Consider the following 16,367-nt stretch of genomic DNA (forward strand, 5'->3'; position numbering starts at 1 on the left):
AATATTTACGGGGGGGGTCTCCGGGAGTGTGTTAATATTTACGGGGGGTCGCCAGGAGTGTGTTAATATTTACCGGGGGGTCTCCGGGGAGAGTGTTAATATTTACAGAGGGGTCTCCGGGGAGTGTGTTAATATTTACACGGGGGCCTCTGGGAGTGTGTTCCTATTTACGGGGGGTCTCTGGGAGTGTGTTACTATTTACTGGGGGGGTCTCTGGGAGTGTGTTACTATTTACGGGGGGGGTTTCCAGGAGTGTGTTCCTATTTACGGGGGGGGGTCTCTGGGAGTGTTTTACTATTTACAGGGGGGTTTCCAGGAGTCTGTTCCTATTTACGGGGGGGGTCTCTGGGAGTGTGTTACTATTTACGGGGGGGGTTTCCAGGAGTGTGTTACAATTTACGGGGGGGGTCTCTGGGAGTGTGTTACTATTTACGGGGGGGTTTCCAGGGAGTGTGTTACTATTTACGGGGGGGGGGTCTCTGGGAGTGTGTTACTATTTACGGGGGGGTTTCCAGGAGTGTATCACAATTTACGGGGGGGTCTTTGGGAGTGTGTTACTATTTACGGGGGGGTTTCCAGGAGTGTGTTACTATTTACGGGGGGGGGTTTCCAGAAGTGTGTTACTATTTACGGGGGGGGGGGGGGGCGGTCTCTGGGAGTGTGTTACTATTTACGGGGGTGTCTCTGGGAGAATGTTACAATTTACGGGCGGGTCTCTGGGACTGTGTTACTATTTACGGGGGGGTTTCCAGGAGTGTGTTACTATTTACGGGGGGGGTTTCCAGGAGTGTGTTACTATTTACGGGGTGGTTTCCAGGAGTTTGTTACTAGTTACGGGGGGGTTTCCAGCAGTGTGTTACTATTTACGGGGGGGTTTCCAGGAGTGTGTTACTATTTACGGGGGGGGTTTCCAGGAGTGTGTTACTATTTACGGGGGGGTTTCCAGGAGTGTGTTACTATTTTCGGGGGGGTCTCCGGGAGTGTGTTAATATTTACGGGGGGGGGGGGGTCGCCAGGAGTGTGTTAATATTTACAGGGGGGCCTCTGGAGTGTGTTCCTATTTACGGGGGGTCCTCTGGGAGTGTGTTACTATTTACGGGGGGGTCTCTGGGAGTGTGTTACTATTTACGGGGGGGTTTCCAGGAGTGTGTTCCTATTTACGGGGGGGGGGGGGGGTCTCTGGGAGTGTGTTAATATTTACGGGGGGGGTTTCCAGGAGTGTGTTACAATTTACGGGGGTGGTCTCTGGGAGTGTGTTCCTATTTACGGGGGGGTTTCCAGGAGTGTGTTACTATTTACGGGGGGGTCTCTGGGAGTGTGTTACTATTTACGGGGGGGTTTCCAGGAGTGTGTTCCTATTTATGGGGGGGTCTCTGGGAGTGTGTTCCTATTTACAGGGGGGTTTCCAGGGAGTGTGTTACTATTTACGGGGGGGGGGGGGGTCTCTGGGAGTGTGTTACTATTTACGGGGGGGTTTCCAGGAGTCTGTTAATATTTACAGGGGGCTCTCCGGGAGTGTGTTAATATTTACAGGGGGGTCTCCAGGAGTGTGTTAATATTTACAGGGGGGTCTCCAGGAGTGTGTTAATATTTACCGGGGGGTCTCTGGGAGAGTGTTAATATTTACAGAGGGGGTCTCCGGGAGTGTATTAATATTTACAGGGGGGTCTCCGGGAGTGTGTTAATATTTACAGGGGGGCTCTCCGGGAGTGTGTTAATATTTACAGAGGGGGCTCTCCGGGAGTGTGTTAATATTTACGGGGGGGTCTCCGGGGAGTGTGTTAATATTTACGGGGGGTCTCCAGGAGTGTGTTAATATTTACGGGGGGGGTCTCCCGGGAGTGTGTCAATATTTACGGGGGGTCTCCAGGAGTGTGTTAATATTTACGGGGGGGTCTCCGGGAGTGTGTTAATATTTACAGGGGGGGGTCGCCAGGAGTGTGTTCCTATTTACGGGGGGGGTCTCTTGGAGTGTGTTCCTATTTACGGGGGGGTTTCCAGGAGTGTGTTCCTATTTACGGGGGTGGGGGTCTCTGGGAGTGGTGTTACTATTTACGGGGGTGTTTCCAGGAGTCTGTTACTATTTACAGGGGGGGGTCTCTGGGAGTGTGTTACTATTTACGGGGGGTTTCCAGGAGTGTGTTACAATTTACAGGGGGGGAGTCGCCGGGAGTGTGTTAATATTTACGGGGGGGGTCTCCGGGGACTGTGTTAATATTTACAGGGGGGTCTCCAGGGAGTGTGTTAATATTTACAGGGGGGTCTCCAGGAGTGTGTTAATATTTACCGGGGGGTCTCCGGGAGAGTGTTAATATTTACAGAGGGGGTCTCCGGGAGTGTGTTAATATTTACAGGGGGGTCTCCGGGAGTGTGTTAATATTTACAGGGGGGCTCTCCGGGAGTGTGTTAATATTTACAGAGGGGGCTCTCCGGGAGTGTGTTAATATTTACGGGGGGGTCTCCGGGGAGTGTGTTAATATTTACGGGGGGTCTCCAGGAGTGTGTTAATATTTACGGGGGGGTCTCCGGGAGTGTGTTAATATTTACGGGGGGTCTCCAGGAGTGTGTTAATATTTACGGGGGGGTCTCCGGGAGTGTGTTAATATTTACGGGGGGGGTCGCCAGGAGTGTGTTCCTATTTACGGGGGGGGGTCTCTTGGAGTGTGTTCCTATTTACGGGGGGGTTTCCAGGAGTGTGTTCCTATTTACGGGGGTGGGGTCTCTGGGAGTGTGTTACTATTTACGGGGGTGTTTCCAGGAGTCTGTTACTATTTACAGGGGGGGTCTCTGGGAGTGTGTTACTATTTACGGGGGGTTTCCAGGAGTGTGTTACAATTTACAGGGGGGGAGTCGCTGGGAGTGTGTTAATATTTACGGGGGGGGTCTCCGGGGACTGTGTTAATATTTACGGGGGGTCTCCAGGAGTGTGTTAATATTTACGGGGGGGTCTCCGGGAGTGTGTTAATATTTACGGGGGGGTCTCCGGAGTGTGTTAATATTTACGGGGGGTCTCCAGGAGTGTGTTAATATTTACGGGGGGGGTCTCCGGGAGTGTGTTAATATTTACGGGGGGTCGCCAGGAGTGTGTTAATATTTGCGGGGGGGTCACCAGGAGTGTGTTAATATTTACGGGGGGTCTCCAGGAGTGTGTTAATATTTACAGGGGGGGGTCTCTGGGCGTCTGTTACTATTTACGGGGGGGTCTCTGGGAGTGAGTTACTATTTACGGGGGGGGTCTCTGGGAGTATGTTACAATTTACGGGGGGGTCTCTGGGAGTGTGTTACTATTTACGGGGGGGTTTCCAGGAGTCTGTTACTATTTACGGGGGGGGTGGGGGGGGGGGTGTCTCTGGGAGTTTGTTACAATTTATGGGGGGGTCTCCGGAATGTTACTATTTACGGGGGGTCTCCGGGAGTGTGTTAATATTTACGGGGGGGGGGGTCGCCAGGAGTGTGTTAATATTTACAGGGGGGTCTCTGGGAGTGTGTTCCTATTTACGGGGGGTCTCTGGGAGTGTGTTACTATTTACGGGGGGTTTCCAGGAGTCTGTTACTATTTACGGGGGGGGGTCTCTGGGAGTGTGTTCCTATTTACGGGGGGGGGGTCTCTGGGAGTGTGTTACTATTTACGGGGGGGTTTCCAGGAGTGTGTTCCTATTTACGAGGGGGGGTCTCTGGGAGTGTGTTACTATTTACGGGGGGTTTCCAGGAGTCTGTTACTATTTACGGGGGGGGGTCTCTGGGAGTGTGTTACTATTTACGGGGGGGTTTCCAGGAGTGTGTTCCTATTTACGGGGGGGTCTCTGGGAGTGTGTTCCTATTTACAGGGGGGTTTCCAGGAGTGTGTTACTATTTACGGGGGGAGGGGGTCTCTGGGAGTGTGTTTACTATTTACGGGGGGGTTTCCAGGAGTCTGTTAATATTTACAGGGGGCTCTCCGGGAGTGTGTTAATATTTACAGGGGGGTCTCCAGGAGTGTGTTAATATTTACCGGGGGGTCTCCGGGAGAGTGTTAATATTTACAGAGGGGTCTCCGGGAGTGTGTTAATATTTACAGGGGGGTCTCCGGAGTGTGTTAATATTTACAGGGGGGCTCCGGGAGTGTGTTAATATTTACAGGGGAGTCTCCGGGAGTGTGTTAATATTTACAGAGGGGGCTCTCCGGGAGTGTGTTAATATTTACGGGGGGTCTCCAGGAGTGTGTTAATATTTACGGGGGGCTCTCCGGGAGTGTGTTAATATTTACGGGGGGGTCTCCAGGAGTGTGTTAATATTTACGGGGGGGTCTCCGGGAGTGTGTTAATATTTACGGGGGGTCTCCAGGAGTGTGTTAATATTTACGGGGGGGGTCTCCAGGAGTGTGTTAATATTTACGGGGGGGGTCTCCGGGAGTGTGTTAATATTTACGGGGGGGTCGCCAGGAGTGTGTTCCTATTTACGGGGGGGGGGGTCTCTTGGAGTGTGTTCCTATTTACGGGGGGGGTTTCCAGGAGTGTGTTCCTATTTACGGGGGTGGGGGGTCTCTGGGAGTGTGTTACTATTTACGGGGGTGTTTCCAGGAGTCTGTTACTATTTACAGGGGGGGTCTCTGGGAGTGTGTTACTATTTACGGGGGGGTTTCCAGGAGTGTGTTACAATTTACAGGGGGGGAGTCGCCGGGAGTGTGTTAATATTTACGGGGGGGTCTCCGGGGACTGTGTTAATATTTACGGGGGGTCTCCAGGAGTGTGTTAATATTTACGGGGGGGTCTCCGGGAGTGTGTTAATATTTACGGGGGGTCTCCGGGAGTGTGTTAATATTTACGGGGGGTCTCCAGGAGTGTGTTAATATTTACGGGGGGGTCTCCGGGAGTGTGTTAATATTTACGGGGGGGTCGCCAGGAGTGTGTTAATATTTGCGGGGGGGTCACCAGGAGTGTGTTAATATTTACGGGGGGTCTCCAGGAGTGTGTTAATATTTACAGGGGGGGGTCTCTGGGCGTCTGTTACTATTTACGGGGGGGTCTCTGGAGTGAGTTACTATTTACGGGGGGGTCTCTGGGAGTATGTTACAATTTACGGGGGGGTCTCTGGGAGTGTGTTACTATTTACGGGGGGTTTCCAGGAGTCTGTTACTATTTACGGGGGGGGTGGGGGGGGGGGTGTCTCTGGGAGTTTGTTACAATTTATGGGGGGGTCTCCGGGAATGTTACTATTTACGGGGGGGTCTCCGGGAGTGTGTTAATATTTACGGGGGGGGGGGTCGCCAGGAGTGTGTTAATATTTACAGGGGGGGTCTCTGGGAGTGTGTTCCTATTTTACGGGGGGTCTCTGGGAGTGTGTTACTATTTACGGGGGGGTTTCCAGGAGTCCTGTTACTATTTACGGGGGGGGGGGGTCTCTGGGAGTGTGTTCCTATTTACGGGAGGGGTCTCTGGGAGTGTGTTACTATTTACGGGGGGGTTTCCAGGAGTGTGTTCCTATTTACGAGGGGGGGTCTCTGGGAGTGTGTACTATTTACGGGGGGGTTTCCAGGAGTCTGTTACTATTTACGGGGGGGGGGTCTCTGGGAGTGTGTTACAATTTACGGGGGGGTCTCTGGGAGTGTGTTACTATTTACGGGGGGGTTTCCAGGAGTCTGTTTCTATTTACGGGGGGGGGGGGGGGGTCTCTGGGAGTGTGTTACTATTTACGGGGGGGGTTTCCAGGAGTCTGTTACTATTTACGGGGGGGGGTCTCTGGGAGTGTGTTACTATTTACGGGGCGGTTTCCAGGAGTCTGTTACTATTTACGGGGGGGGGGGTCTCTGGGAGTGTGTTACTATTTACGGGGGGGTCTCTGGGAGTGTGTTCCTATTTACGGGGGTCTCTGGGAGTGTGTTACTATTTACGGGGGTGTTTCCAGGAGTCTGTTACTATTTACGGGGGGGTCTCAGGGAGTGTGTTCCTATTTACGGGGGGGTCTCTGGGAGTGTGTTACTATTTCCGGGGGGGGTTTCCAGGAGTGTGTTCCTATTTACGGGGGGGGTCTCTGGGAGTGTGTTACTATTTACGGGGGTGTTTCCAGGAGTCTGTTACTATTTACAGGGGGGGTCTCTGGGAGTGTGTTACTATTTACAGGGGGTTTCCAGGAGTGTGTTACAATTTACGGGGGGGGTTCGTCGGGAGTGTGTTAATATTTACGGGGGGGTCTCCGGGGAGTGTGTTAATATTTACGGGGGGTCTCCAGGAGTGTGTTAATATTTACGGGGGGGTCTCCGGGAGTGTGTTAATATTTACGGGGGGTCTCCAGGAGTGTGTTAATATTTACGGGGGGGTCTCCGGGAGTGTGTTAATATTTACGGGGGGGTCGCCAGGAGAGTGTTAATATTTGCGGGGGGGGGTCTCCAGGAGTGTGTTAATATTTACGGGGGGGGTCGCCAGGAGTGTGTTAATATTTACAGGGGGGGTCTCAGGGCGTCTGTTACTATTTACGGGCGGGTCTCTGGGTGTGAGTTACTATTTACGGGGGGGGTCTCTGGGAGTATGTTACAATTTACGGGGGGGGTCTCTGGGAGTGTGTTACTATTTACGGGGGGGTTTCCAGGAGTCTGTTACTATTTACGGGGGGGGTCTCTGGGAGTGTGTTCCTATTTACGGGGGGGTCTCTGGGAGTGTGTTACTATTTACGGGGGGTTTCCAGGAGTGTGTTCCTACTTACGGGGGGGTCTCTGGGAGTGTGTTACTATTTACGGGGAGGTTTCCAGGAGTGTGTTCCTATTTACGGGGGGGGTCTCTGGGAGTGTGTTACTATTTATGGGGGTGTTTCCAGGAGTCTGTTACTATTTACGGGGGGGGGGGGGGTCTCTGGGAGTGTGTTACTATTTACGGGGGGTTTCCAGGAGTGTGTTACAATTTACAGGGGGGGGGTCGCCGGGAGTGTGTTAATATTTACGGGGGGGTCTCCGGGGAGTGTGTTAATATTTTCGGGGGGTCTCCAGGAGTGTGTTAATATTTACGGGGGGTCTCCGGGAGTGTGTTAATATTTACGGGGGGTCTCCAGGAGTGTGTTAATATTTACGGGGGGGTCTCCGGGAGTGAGTTAATATTTACGGGGGGGTCGCCAGGAGTGTGTTAATATTTGCGGGGGGGTCGCCAGGAGTGTGTTAATATTTACGGGGGGTCTCCAGGAGTGTGTTAATATTTACGGGGGGGTCGCCAGGAGTGTGTTAATATTTACAGGGGGGGTCTCTGGGCATCTGTTACTATTTACGGGGGGGTCTCTGGAAGTGAGTTACTATTTTCGGGGGGGTTTCCAGGAGTCTGTTACTATTTACGGGGGGGGGGTCTCTGGGAGTGTGTTACTATTTACGGGGGGTTTCCAGGAGTATGTTACAATTTACAGGGGGGGGTCGCCGGGGGTGTGTTAATATTTACGGGGGGGTCTCCGGGGAGTGTATTAATATTTACGGGGGGGTCTCCAGGAGTGTGTTCCTATTTACGGGGGGAGGGGGGTCTCTGGGAGTGTGTTACTATTTTCGGGGGGGTTTCCAGGAGTCTGTTACTATTTACGGGGGGGGGTCTCTGGGAGTGTGTTACTATTTACGGGGGGTTTCCAGGAGTGTGTTACAATTTACAGGGGGGGTCGCCGGGGGTGTGTTAATATTTACGGGGGGGTCTCCGGGGAGTGTATTAATATTTACGGGGGGTCTCCAGGAGTGTGTTAATATTTACGGGGGGGTCTCCGGGAGTGTGTTAATATTTACGGGGGGTCTCCAGGAGTGTGTTAATATTTACGGGGGGGTCTCCGGGAGTGTGTTAATATTTACGGGGGGGTTTCCTTGAGTCTGTTACTATTTACGGGGGGGGTCTCTGGGAGTGTGTTACTATTTACGGGGGGGTCTCTGGGAGTGTGTTCCTATTTACGGGGGGGTCTCTGGGAGTGTGTTCCTATTTACGGGGGGTCTCTGGGAGTGTGTTACTATTTACGGGGGGGTTTCCAGGAGTCTGTTACTATTTACGGGGGGGGTCTCTGGGAGTGTGTTCCTATTGACGGGGGGTCTCTGGGAGTGTGTTACTATTTACGGGGGGGTTTCCAGGAGTGTGTTACTATTTACAGGGGGGGTCTCTGGGAGTGTGTTACTATTTACGGGGGGTTTCCAGGAGTGTGTTACAATTTACAGGGGGGGGGTCGCCAGGAGTGTGTTAATATTTACGGGGGTGTCTCCGGGGAGTGTGTTAATATTTACGGGGGGGTTTCCAGGAGTCTGTTACTATTTACGGGGGGGGTCTCTGGGAGTGTGTTCCTATTTACGGGGGGGTCTCTGGGAGTGTGTTACTATTTACGGGGGGGTTTCCAGGAGTGTGTTCCTATTTACGGGGGGGGGTCTCTGGGAGTGTGTTACTATTTACGGGGGTGTTTCCAGGAGTCTGTTACTATTTACGGGGGGGGTCTCTGGGAGTGTGTTACTATTTACGGGGGGTTTCCAGGAGTGTGTTACAATTTACAGGGGGGGGGTCGCCGGGAGTGTGTTAATATTTACGGGGGGGTCTCCGGGGAGTGTGTTAATATTTACGGGGGGGTCTCCGGGGAGTGTGTTAATATTTACGGGGGGGTCTCCGGGAGTGTGTTAATATTTACGGGGGGGTCTCCGGGAGTGTGTTAATATTTACGGGGGGTCTCCAGGAGTGTGTTAATATTTACGGGGGGGTCTCCGGGAGTGTGTTAATATTTACGGGGGGGTCGCCAGGTGTGTGTTAATATTTACGGGGGGTCTCCAGGAGTGTGTTAATATTTACGGGGGGGTCGCCAGGAGTGTGTTAATATTTACAGGGGGGGTCTCTGGGCGTCTGTTACTATTTACGGGGGGGGTCTCTGGGAGTGAGTTACTATTTACGGGGGGGTCTCCGGGAGTGTGTTACTATTTACGGGGGGGGTTTCCAGGAGTCTGTTACTATTTACGGGGGGGTGGGGGGGGGGGGGTGTCTCTGGGAGTTTGTTACAATTTATGGGGGGTCTCCGGGAATGTTACTATTTACAGGGGGGTCTCCGGGAGTGTGTTAATATTTACGGGGGGGTGGGTCGCCAGGAGTCTGTTACTATTTACGGGGGGGGTCTCTGGGAGTGTGTTACTATTTACGGGGGGTTTCCAGGAGTGTGTTACAATTTACAGGGGGGGGTCGCCTGGAGTGTGTTAATATTTACGGGGGGGGTGTCCGGGGAGTGTATTAATATTTACGGGGGGTCTCCAGGAGTGTGTTAATATTTACGGGGGGGTCTCCGGGAGTGTGTTAATATTTACGGGGGGTCTCCAGGAGTGTGTTAATATTTACGGGGGGGTCTCCGGGAGTGTGTTAATATTTACGGGGGGGTCGCCAGGAGTGTGTTAATATTTGCGGGGGGGTCGCCAGGAGTGTGTTAATATTTACGGGGGGTCTCCAGGAGTGTGTTAATATTTACGGGGGGGTCGCGAGGAGTGTGTTAATATTTACAGGGGGGGTCTCTGGGCGTCTGTTACTATTTACGGGGGGGTCTCTGGGAGTGAGTTACTATTTACGGGTGGGTCTCTGGGAGTATGTTACAATTTACGGGGGTTCTCTGGGAGTGTGTTACTATTTACGGGGGGCTTTCCAGGAGTTTGTTACAATTTACGGGGGGGTCTCCGGGAATGTTCCTATTTACGGGGGGTCTCTGGGAGTGTGTTACTATTTACGGGGGGGTTTCCAGGAGTCTGTTACTATTTACGGGGGGGGGTCTCTGGGAGTGTGTTCCTATTTACGGGGGGGTCTCTGGGAGTGTGTTACTATTTACGGGGGGGTTTCCAGGAGTGTGTTCCTATTTACGGGGGGGGGGTCTCTGGGAGTGTGTTACTATTTACGGGGGGGTTTCCAGGAGTCTGTTACTATTTACGGGGGGGGTCTCTGGGAGTGTGTTACTATTTACGGGGGGGTTTCCAGGAGTGTGTTACAATTTACGGGGGGGTCTCTGGGAGTGTGTTACTATTGATGGGGGGGTTTCCAGGAGTGTGTTACAATTTACGGGGGGGTCTCTGGGAGTGTGTTACTATTTACGGGGGGGTTTCCAGGAGTCTGTTTCTATTTCCGGGGGGGTGTCTCTGGGAGTGTGTTACTATTTAAGGGGGGGTTTCCAGAAGTCTGTTACCATTTACGGGGGGGGGGGGTCTCTGTGAGTGTGTTCCTATTTACGGGGGGGTTTCCAGGAGTCTGTTACTATTTACGGGGGGGGGGTCTCTGGGAGTGTGTTACTATTTACGGGGGGGTTTCCAGGAGTGTGTTACTATTTACGGGGGGGGGGGTCTTTGGGAGTGTGTTACTATTTACGGGGGGGTTTCCAGGAGTGTGTTACTATTTACGGGGGGGTGGTCTCTTGGAGTGTGTTCCTATTTACGGGGGGGTTTCCAGGAGTGTGTTACTATTGACGGGGGGGGGTGTCTGGGAGTGTGTTACTATTTACGGGGATGTTTCCAGGAGTCTGTTACTATTTACGGGGGGGGTCTCTGGGAGTGTGTTACTATTTACGGGGGGTTTCCAGGAGTGTGTTACAATTTGCAGGGAGGGGGTCGCCGGGAGTGTGTTAATATTTACGGGGGGGTCACCGGGGAGTGTGTTAATATTTACGGGGGGTCTCCAGGAGTGTGTTAATATTTACGGGGGGGTCTCCGGGAGTGTGTTAATATTTACGGGGGGTCTCCAGGAGTGTGTTAATATTTACGGGGGGGTCTCCGGGAGTGTGTTAATATTTACGGGGGGGTCGCCAGGAGTGTGTTAATATTTGCGAGGGGGTCGCCAGGAGTGTGTTAATATTTACGGGGGGTCTCCAGGAGTGTGTTAATATTTACGGGGGGGTCGCCAGTAGTGTGTTTATATTTACAGGGGGGTCTCTGGGCGTCTGTTACTATTTACGGGGGGGTCTCTGGGAGTGAGTTACTATTTACGGGGGGGTCTCTGGGAGTATGTTACTATTTACGGGGGGGTGGGGGGGTGGTGTCACTGGGAGTTTGTTACAATTTATGGGGGGGTCTCCGGGAATGTTACTATTTACGGGGGGTCTCCGGGAGTGTGTTAATATTTACGGGGTGGGGGGGGGGGGGGTCGCCAGGAGTCTGTTAATATTTACAGGGGGTCCTCTGGGAGTGTGTTCCTATTTACGGGGGGTCTCTGGGAGTGTGTTACTATTTACGGGGGGGTCTCTGGGAGTGTGTTACTATTTACAGGGGGGTTTCCAGGAGTCTGTTCCTATTTACGGGGGGGGTCTCTGGGAGTGTGTTACTATTTACGGGGGGGTTTCCAGGAGTGTGTTACAATTTACGGGGGGGTCTCTGGGAGTGTGTTACTATTTACGGGGGGGTTTCCAGGAGTCTGTTTCTATTTACGGGGGGGGGGGTCTCTGGGAGTGTGTTACTATTTACGGGGGGGTTTCCAGGAGTCTGTTACTATTTACGGGGGGGGGGGTCTCTGGGAGTGTGTTACTATTTACGGGGGGGTTTCCAGGAGTCTGTTACTATTTACGGGGGGGGGTCTCTGGGAGTGTGTTACTATTTACGGGGGGGTTTCCAGGAGTGTGTTACTATTTACGGGGGGGGGTCTCTGGGAGTGTGTTACTATTTACGGGGGGGTTTCCAGGAGTGTGTCACAATTTACGGGGGGGTCTTTGGGAGTGTGTTACTATTTACGGGGGGGGGTTTCCAGGAGTGTGTTACTATTTACGGGGGGGTTTCCAGAAGTGTGTTACTATTTACGGGGGGGTTTCCAGGAGTGTGTTACTATTTACGGGGGGGTTTCCAGGAGTTTGTTACTAGTTACGGGGGGGTTTCCAGGAGTGTGTTACTATTTACGGGGGGGTTTCCAGGAGTGTGTTACTATTTACGGGGGGGTTTCCGGGAGTGTGTTCCTATTTACGGGGGGGTTTCCAGGAGTGTGTTACTATTTACGGTGGGGTTTCCAGGTGTCTGTTAATATTTACAGGGGGCTCTCCGGGAGTGTGTTAATATTTACAGGGGGGTCTCCAGGAGTGTGTTAATATTTACAGGGGGGTCTCCAGGAGTGTGTTAATATTTACAGTGGGGTCTCCAGGAGTGTGTTAATATTTACCGGGGGGTCTCCGGGAGAGTGTTAATATTTACAGAGGGGTCTCCGGGAGTGTGTTAATATTTACAGGGGGGTCTCCGGGAGTGTGTTAATATTTACAGGGGGGCTCTCCGGGAGTGTGTTACTATTTACAGAGGGGGCTCTCCGGGAGTGTGTTAATATTTACGGGGGGGTCTCCGGGGAGTGTGTTAATATTTACGGGGGGGACTCCGGGAGTGTGTTAATATTTACGGGGGGGTCTCCGGGAGTGTGTTATTATTTACGGGGGGTCTCCAGGAGTGTGTTAATATTTACGGGGGGGTCTCCGGGAGTGTGTTAATATTTACGGGGGGGTCGCCAGGAGTGTGTTCCTATTTACGGGGGGGGTCTCTTGGAGTGTGTTCCTATTTACGGGGAGGTTTCCAGGAGTGTGTTCCTATTTACGGGGGGGGGGGGTCTCTGGGAGTGTGTTACTATTTACGGGGGTGTTTCCAGGAGTCTGTTACTATTTACAGGGGGGGTCTCTGGGAGTGTGTTACTATTTACGGGGGGTTTCCAGGAGTGTGTTACAATTTACAGTGGGGGGGTCGCCGGGAGTGTGTTAATATTTACGGGGGGTCTTCAGGAGTGTGTTAATATTTACGGGGGGGTCTCCGGGAGTGTGTTAATATTTACGGGGGGTCTTCAGGAGTGTGTTAATATTTACGGGGGGGGTCTCCGGGAGTGTGTTAATATTTACGGGGGGGTCGCCAGGAGTGTGTTAATATTTGCGGGGGGGTCGCCAGGAGTGTGTTAATATTTACGGGGGGTCTCCAGGAGTGTGTTAATATTTACGGGGGGGGTCGCCACGAGTGTGTTAATATTTACAGGGGGGGTTCTCTGTGCGTCTGTTACTATTTACGGGGGGGTCTCTGGGAGTGAGTTACTATTTACGGGGGGGTCTCTGGGAGTATGTTACAATTTACGGGGGGGTCTCTGGGAGTGTGTTACTATTTACGGGGGGGTTTCCAGGAGTCTGTTACTATTTACGGGGGGGTGGGGGGGGGTGTCTCTGGGAGTTTGTTACAATTTATGGGGGGGTCTCCGGGAATGTTACTATTTACGGGGGGTCTCCGGGAGTGTGTTAATATTTACGGGGCGGGGGTCGCCAGGAGTGTGTTAATATTTACAGGGGGGTCTCTGGGAGTGTGTTCCTATTTACGGGGGGTCTCTGGGAGTGTGTTACTATTTACGGGGGGGTTTCCAGGAGTCTGTTACTATTTACGGGGGGGGGGGGGTCTCTGGGAGAGTGTTCCTATTTACGGGGGGGGTCTCTGGGAGTGTGTTACTATTTACGGGGGGGTTTCCAGGAGTGTGTTCCTATTTACGAGGGGGGTCTCTGGGAGTGTGTTACTATTTACGGGGGGGTTTCCAGGAGTCTGTTACTATTTACGGGGGGGGTCTCTGGGAGTGTGTTACTATTTACGGGGGGGTTTCCAGGAGTGTGTTACAATTTACGGGGGGGTCTCTGGGAGTGTGTTACTATTTACGGGGGGGTTTCCAGGAGTCTGTTTCTATTTACGGGGGGGGGGTCTCTGGGAGTGTGTTACTATTTACGGGGGGGTTTCCAGGAGTCTGTTACTATTTACGGGGGGGGGTCTCTGGGAGTGTGTTACTATTTACGGGGGGGTTTCCAGGAGTCTGTTACTATTTACGGGGGGGGTCTCTGGGAGTGTGTTACTATTTACGGGGGGGTCTCTGGGAGTGTGTTCCTATTTACGGGGGGTCTCTGGCAGTGTGTTACTATTTACGGGGGTGTTTCCAGGAGTCTGTTACTATTTACGGGGGGGGTCTCAGGGAGTGTGTTCCTATTTACGGGGGGGTCTCTAGGAGTGTGTTACTATTTACGGGGGGGGTTTCCAGGAGTGTGTTCCTATTTACGGGGGGGGGTTCTCTGGGAGTGTGTTACTATTTACGGGGGTGTTTCCAGGAGCCTGTTACTATTTACAGGGGGGGTCTCTGGGAGTGTGTTACTATTTACGGGGGGTTTCCAGGAGTGTGTTACAATTTACAGGGGGGGGGGTCGGCGGGAGTGTGTTAATATTTACGGGGGGGGTCTCCGGGGAGTGTGTTAATATTTACGGGGGGTCTCCAGGAGTGTGTTAATATTTACGGGGGGGTCTCCGGGAGTGTGTTAATATTTACGGGGGGTCTCCAGGAGTGTGTTAATATTTATGGGGGGGTCTCCGGGAGTGTGTTAATATTTATGGGGGGGTCGCCAGGAGTGTGTTAATATTTACAGGGGGGGTCTCTGAGCGTCTGTTACTATTTACGGGGGGGTCTCTGGGAGTGAGTTACTATTTACGGGGGGGGTCTCTGGGAGTATGTTACAATTTACGGGGGGGTCTCTGGGAGTGTGTTACTATTTACGGGGGGGTTTCCAGGAGTCTGTTACTATTTACGGGGGGGGTCTCTGGGAGTGTGTTCCTATTTACGGGGGGGTCTCTGGGAGTGTGTTACTATTTACGGGGGGGGTTTCCAGGAGTGTGTTCCTGCTTACGGGGGGGTCTCTGGGAGTGTGTTACTATTTACGGGGAGGTTTCCAGGAGTGTGTTACTATTTACGGGGGGGGTCTCTGGGAGTGTGTTACTATTTACGGGGGGGTTTCCAGGAGTGTATTACAATTTACAGGGGGGGGGGTTCGCCGGGAGTGTGTTAATATTTACGGGGGGGTCTCCGGGGAGTGTGTTAATATTTTCGGGGGGTCTCCAGGAGTGTGTTAATATTTACGGGGGGTCTCCAGGAGTGTGTTAATATTTACGGGGGGGTCTCCGGGAGTGTGTTAATATTTACTGGGGGGTCGCCAGGAGTGTGTTAATATTTGCGGGGGGGTCGCCAGGAGTGTGTTAATATTTACGGGGGGTCTCCAGGAGTGTGTTAATATTTACGGGGGGGGTCGCCAGGAGTGTGTTAATATTTACAGGGGGGGTCTCTGGGCGTCTGTTACTATTTACGGGGGGGTCTCTGGGAGTGAGTTACTATTTACGGGGGGGTCTCTGGGAGTATGTTACTATTTACGGGGGGGTGGGGGGGGGCTTTCTTTGGGAGTTTGTTACAATTTATGGGGGGATCTCCGGGAATGTTACTATTTACGGGGGGGTCTCCGGGAGTGTGTTAATATTTACGGGGGGGGAGGTCGCCAGGAGTGTGTTAATATTTACAGGGGGGTCTCTGGGAGTGTGTTACTATTTACGGGGGGGTTTCCAGGAGTGTGTTCCTATTTACGGGGGGGGGGGTTCACTGGGAGTGTGTTACTATTTTCGGGGGGGTTTCCAGGAGTCTGTTACTATTTACGGGGGGGGGGTCTCTGGGAGTGTGTTACTATTTACGGGGGGCTTCCAGGAGTGTGTTACAATTTACAAGGGGGGGTCGCCGGGAGTGTGTTAATATTTACGGGGGGGTCTCCAGGGAGTGTATTAATATTTACGGGGGGTCTCCAGGAGTGTGTTAATATTTACGGGGGGGGTCTCCGGGAGTGTGTTAATATTTACGGGGGGTCTCCAGGAGTGTGTTTAATATTTACGGGGGGGTCTCCGGGAGTGTGTTAATATTTACGGGGGGGTCGCCAGGAGTGTGTTAATATTTGCGGGGGGGGTCTCCAGGAGTGTGTTAATATTTACGGGGGGGTCGCCAGGAGTGTGTTAATATTTGCGGGGGGGGTCGCCAGGAGTGTGTTAATATTTACGGGGGGTCTCCAGGAGTGTGTTAATATTTACGGGGGGGGTCGCCAGGAGTGTGTTAATATTTACAGGGGGGGTTCTCTGGGCGTCTGTTACTATTTACAGGGGGGTCTCTGGGAGTGAGTTACTATTTACGGGGGGGTCTCTGGGAGTATGTTACAATTTACGGGGGGGTCTCTGGGAGTGTGTTACTATTTACGGGGGGGTTTCCAGGAGTTTGTTACTATTTACGGGGGGGTGGGGGGGGTGTCTCTGGGAGTTTGTTACAATTTATGGGGGGGTCTCCGGGAATGTTACTATTTACGGGGGGTCTCCGGGAGTGTGTTAATATTTACGGGGGGGGGGTCGCCAGGAGTGTGTTAATATTTACAGGGGGGTCTCTGGGAGTGTGTTCCTATTTACGGGGGGTCTCTGGGAGTGTGTTACTATTTACGGGGGGGTTTCCAGGAGTCTGTTACTATTTACGGGGGGGGGGGGTCTCTGGGAGAGTGTTCCTATTTACGGGGGGGTCTCTGGGAGTGTGTTACTATTTACGGGGGGGTTTCCAGGACTGTGTTCCTATTTACGAGGGGGGTCTCTGGGAGTGTGTTACTATTTACGGGGG

This window comes from Heterodontus francisci, unplaced genomic scaffold (assembly GCF_036365525.1).
Source record: "Heterodontus francisci isolate sHetFra1 unplaced genomic scaffold, sHetFra1.hap1 HAP1_SCAFFOLD_890, whole genome shotgun sequence".
Taxonomy (NCBI): domain Eukaryota; kingdom Metazoa; phylum Chordata; class Chondrichthyes; order Heterodontiformes; family Heterodontidae; genus Heterodontus; species Heterodontus francisci.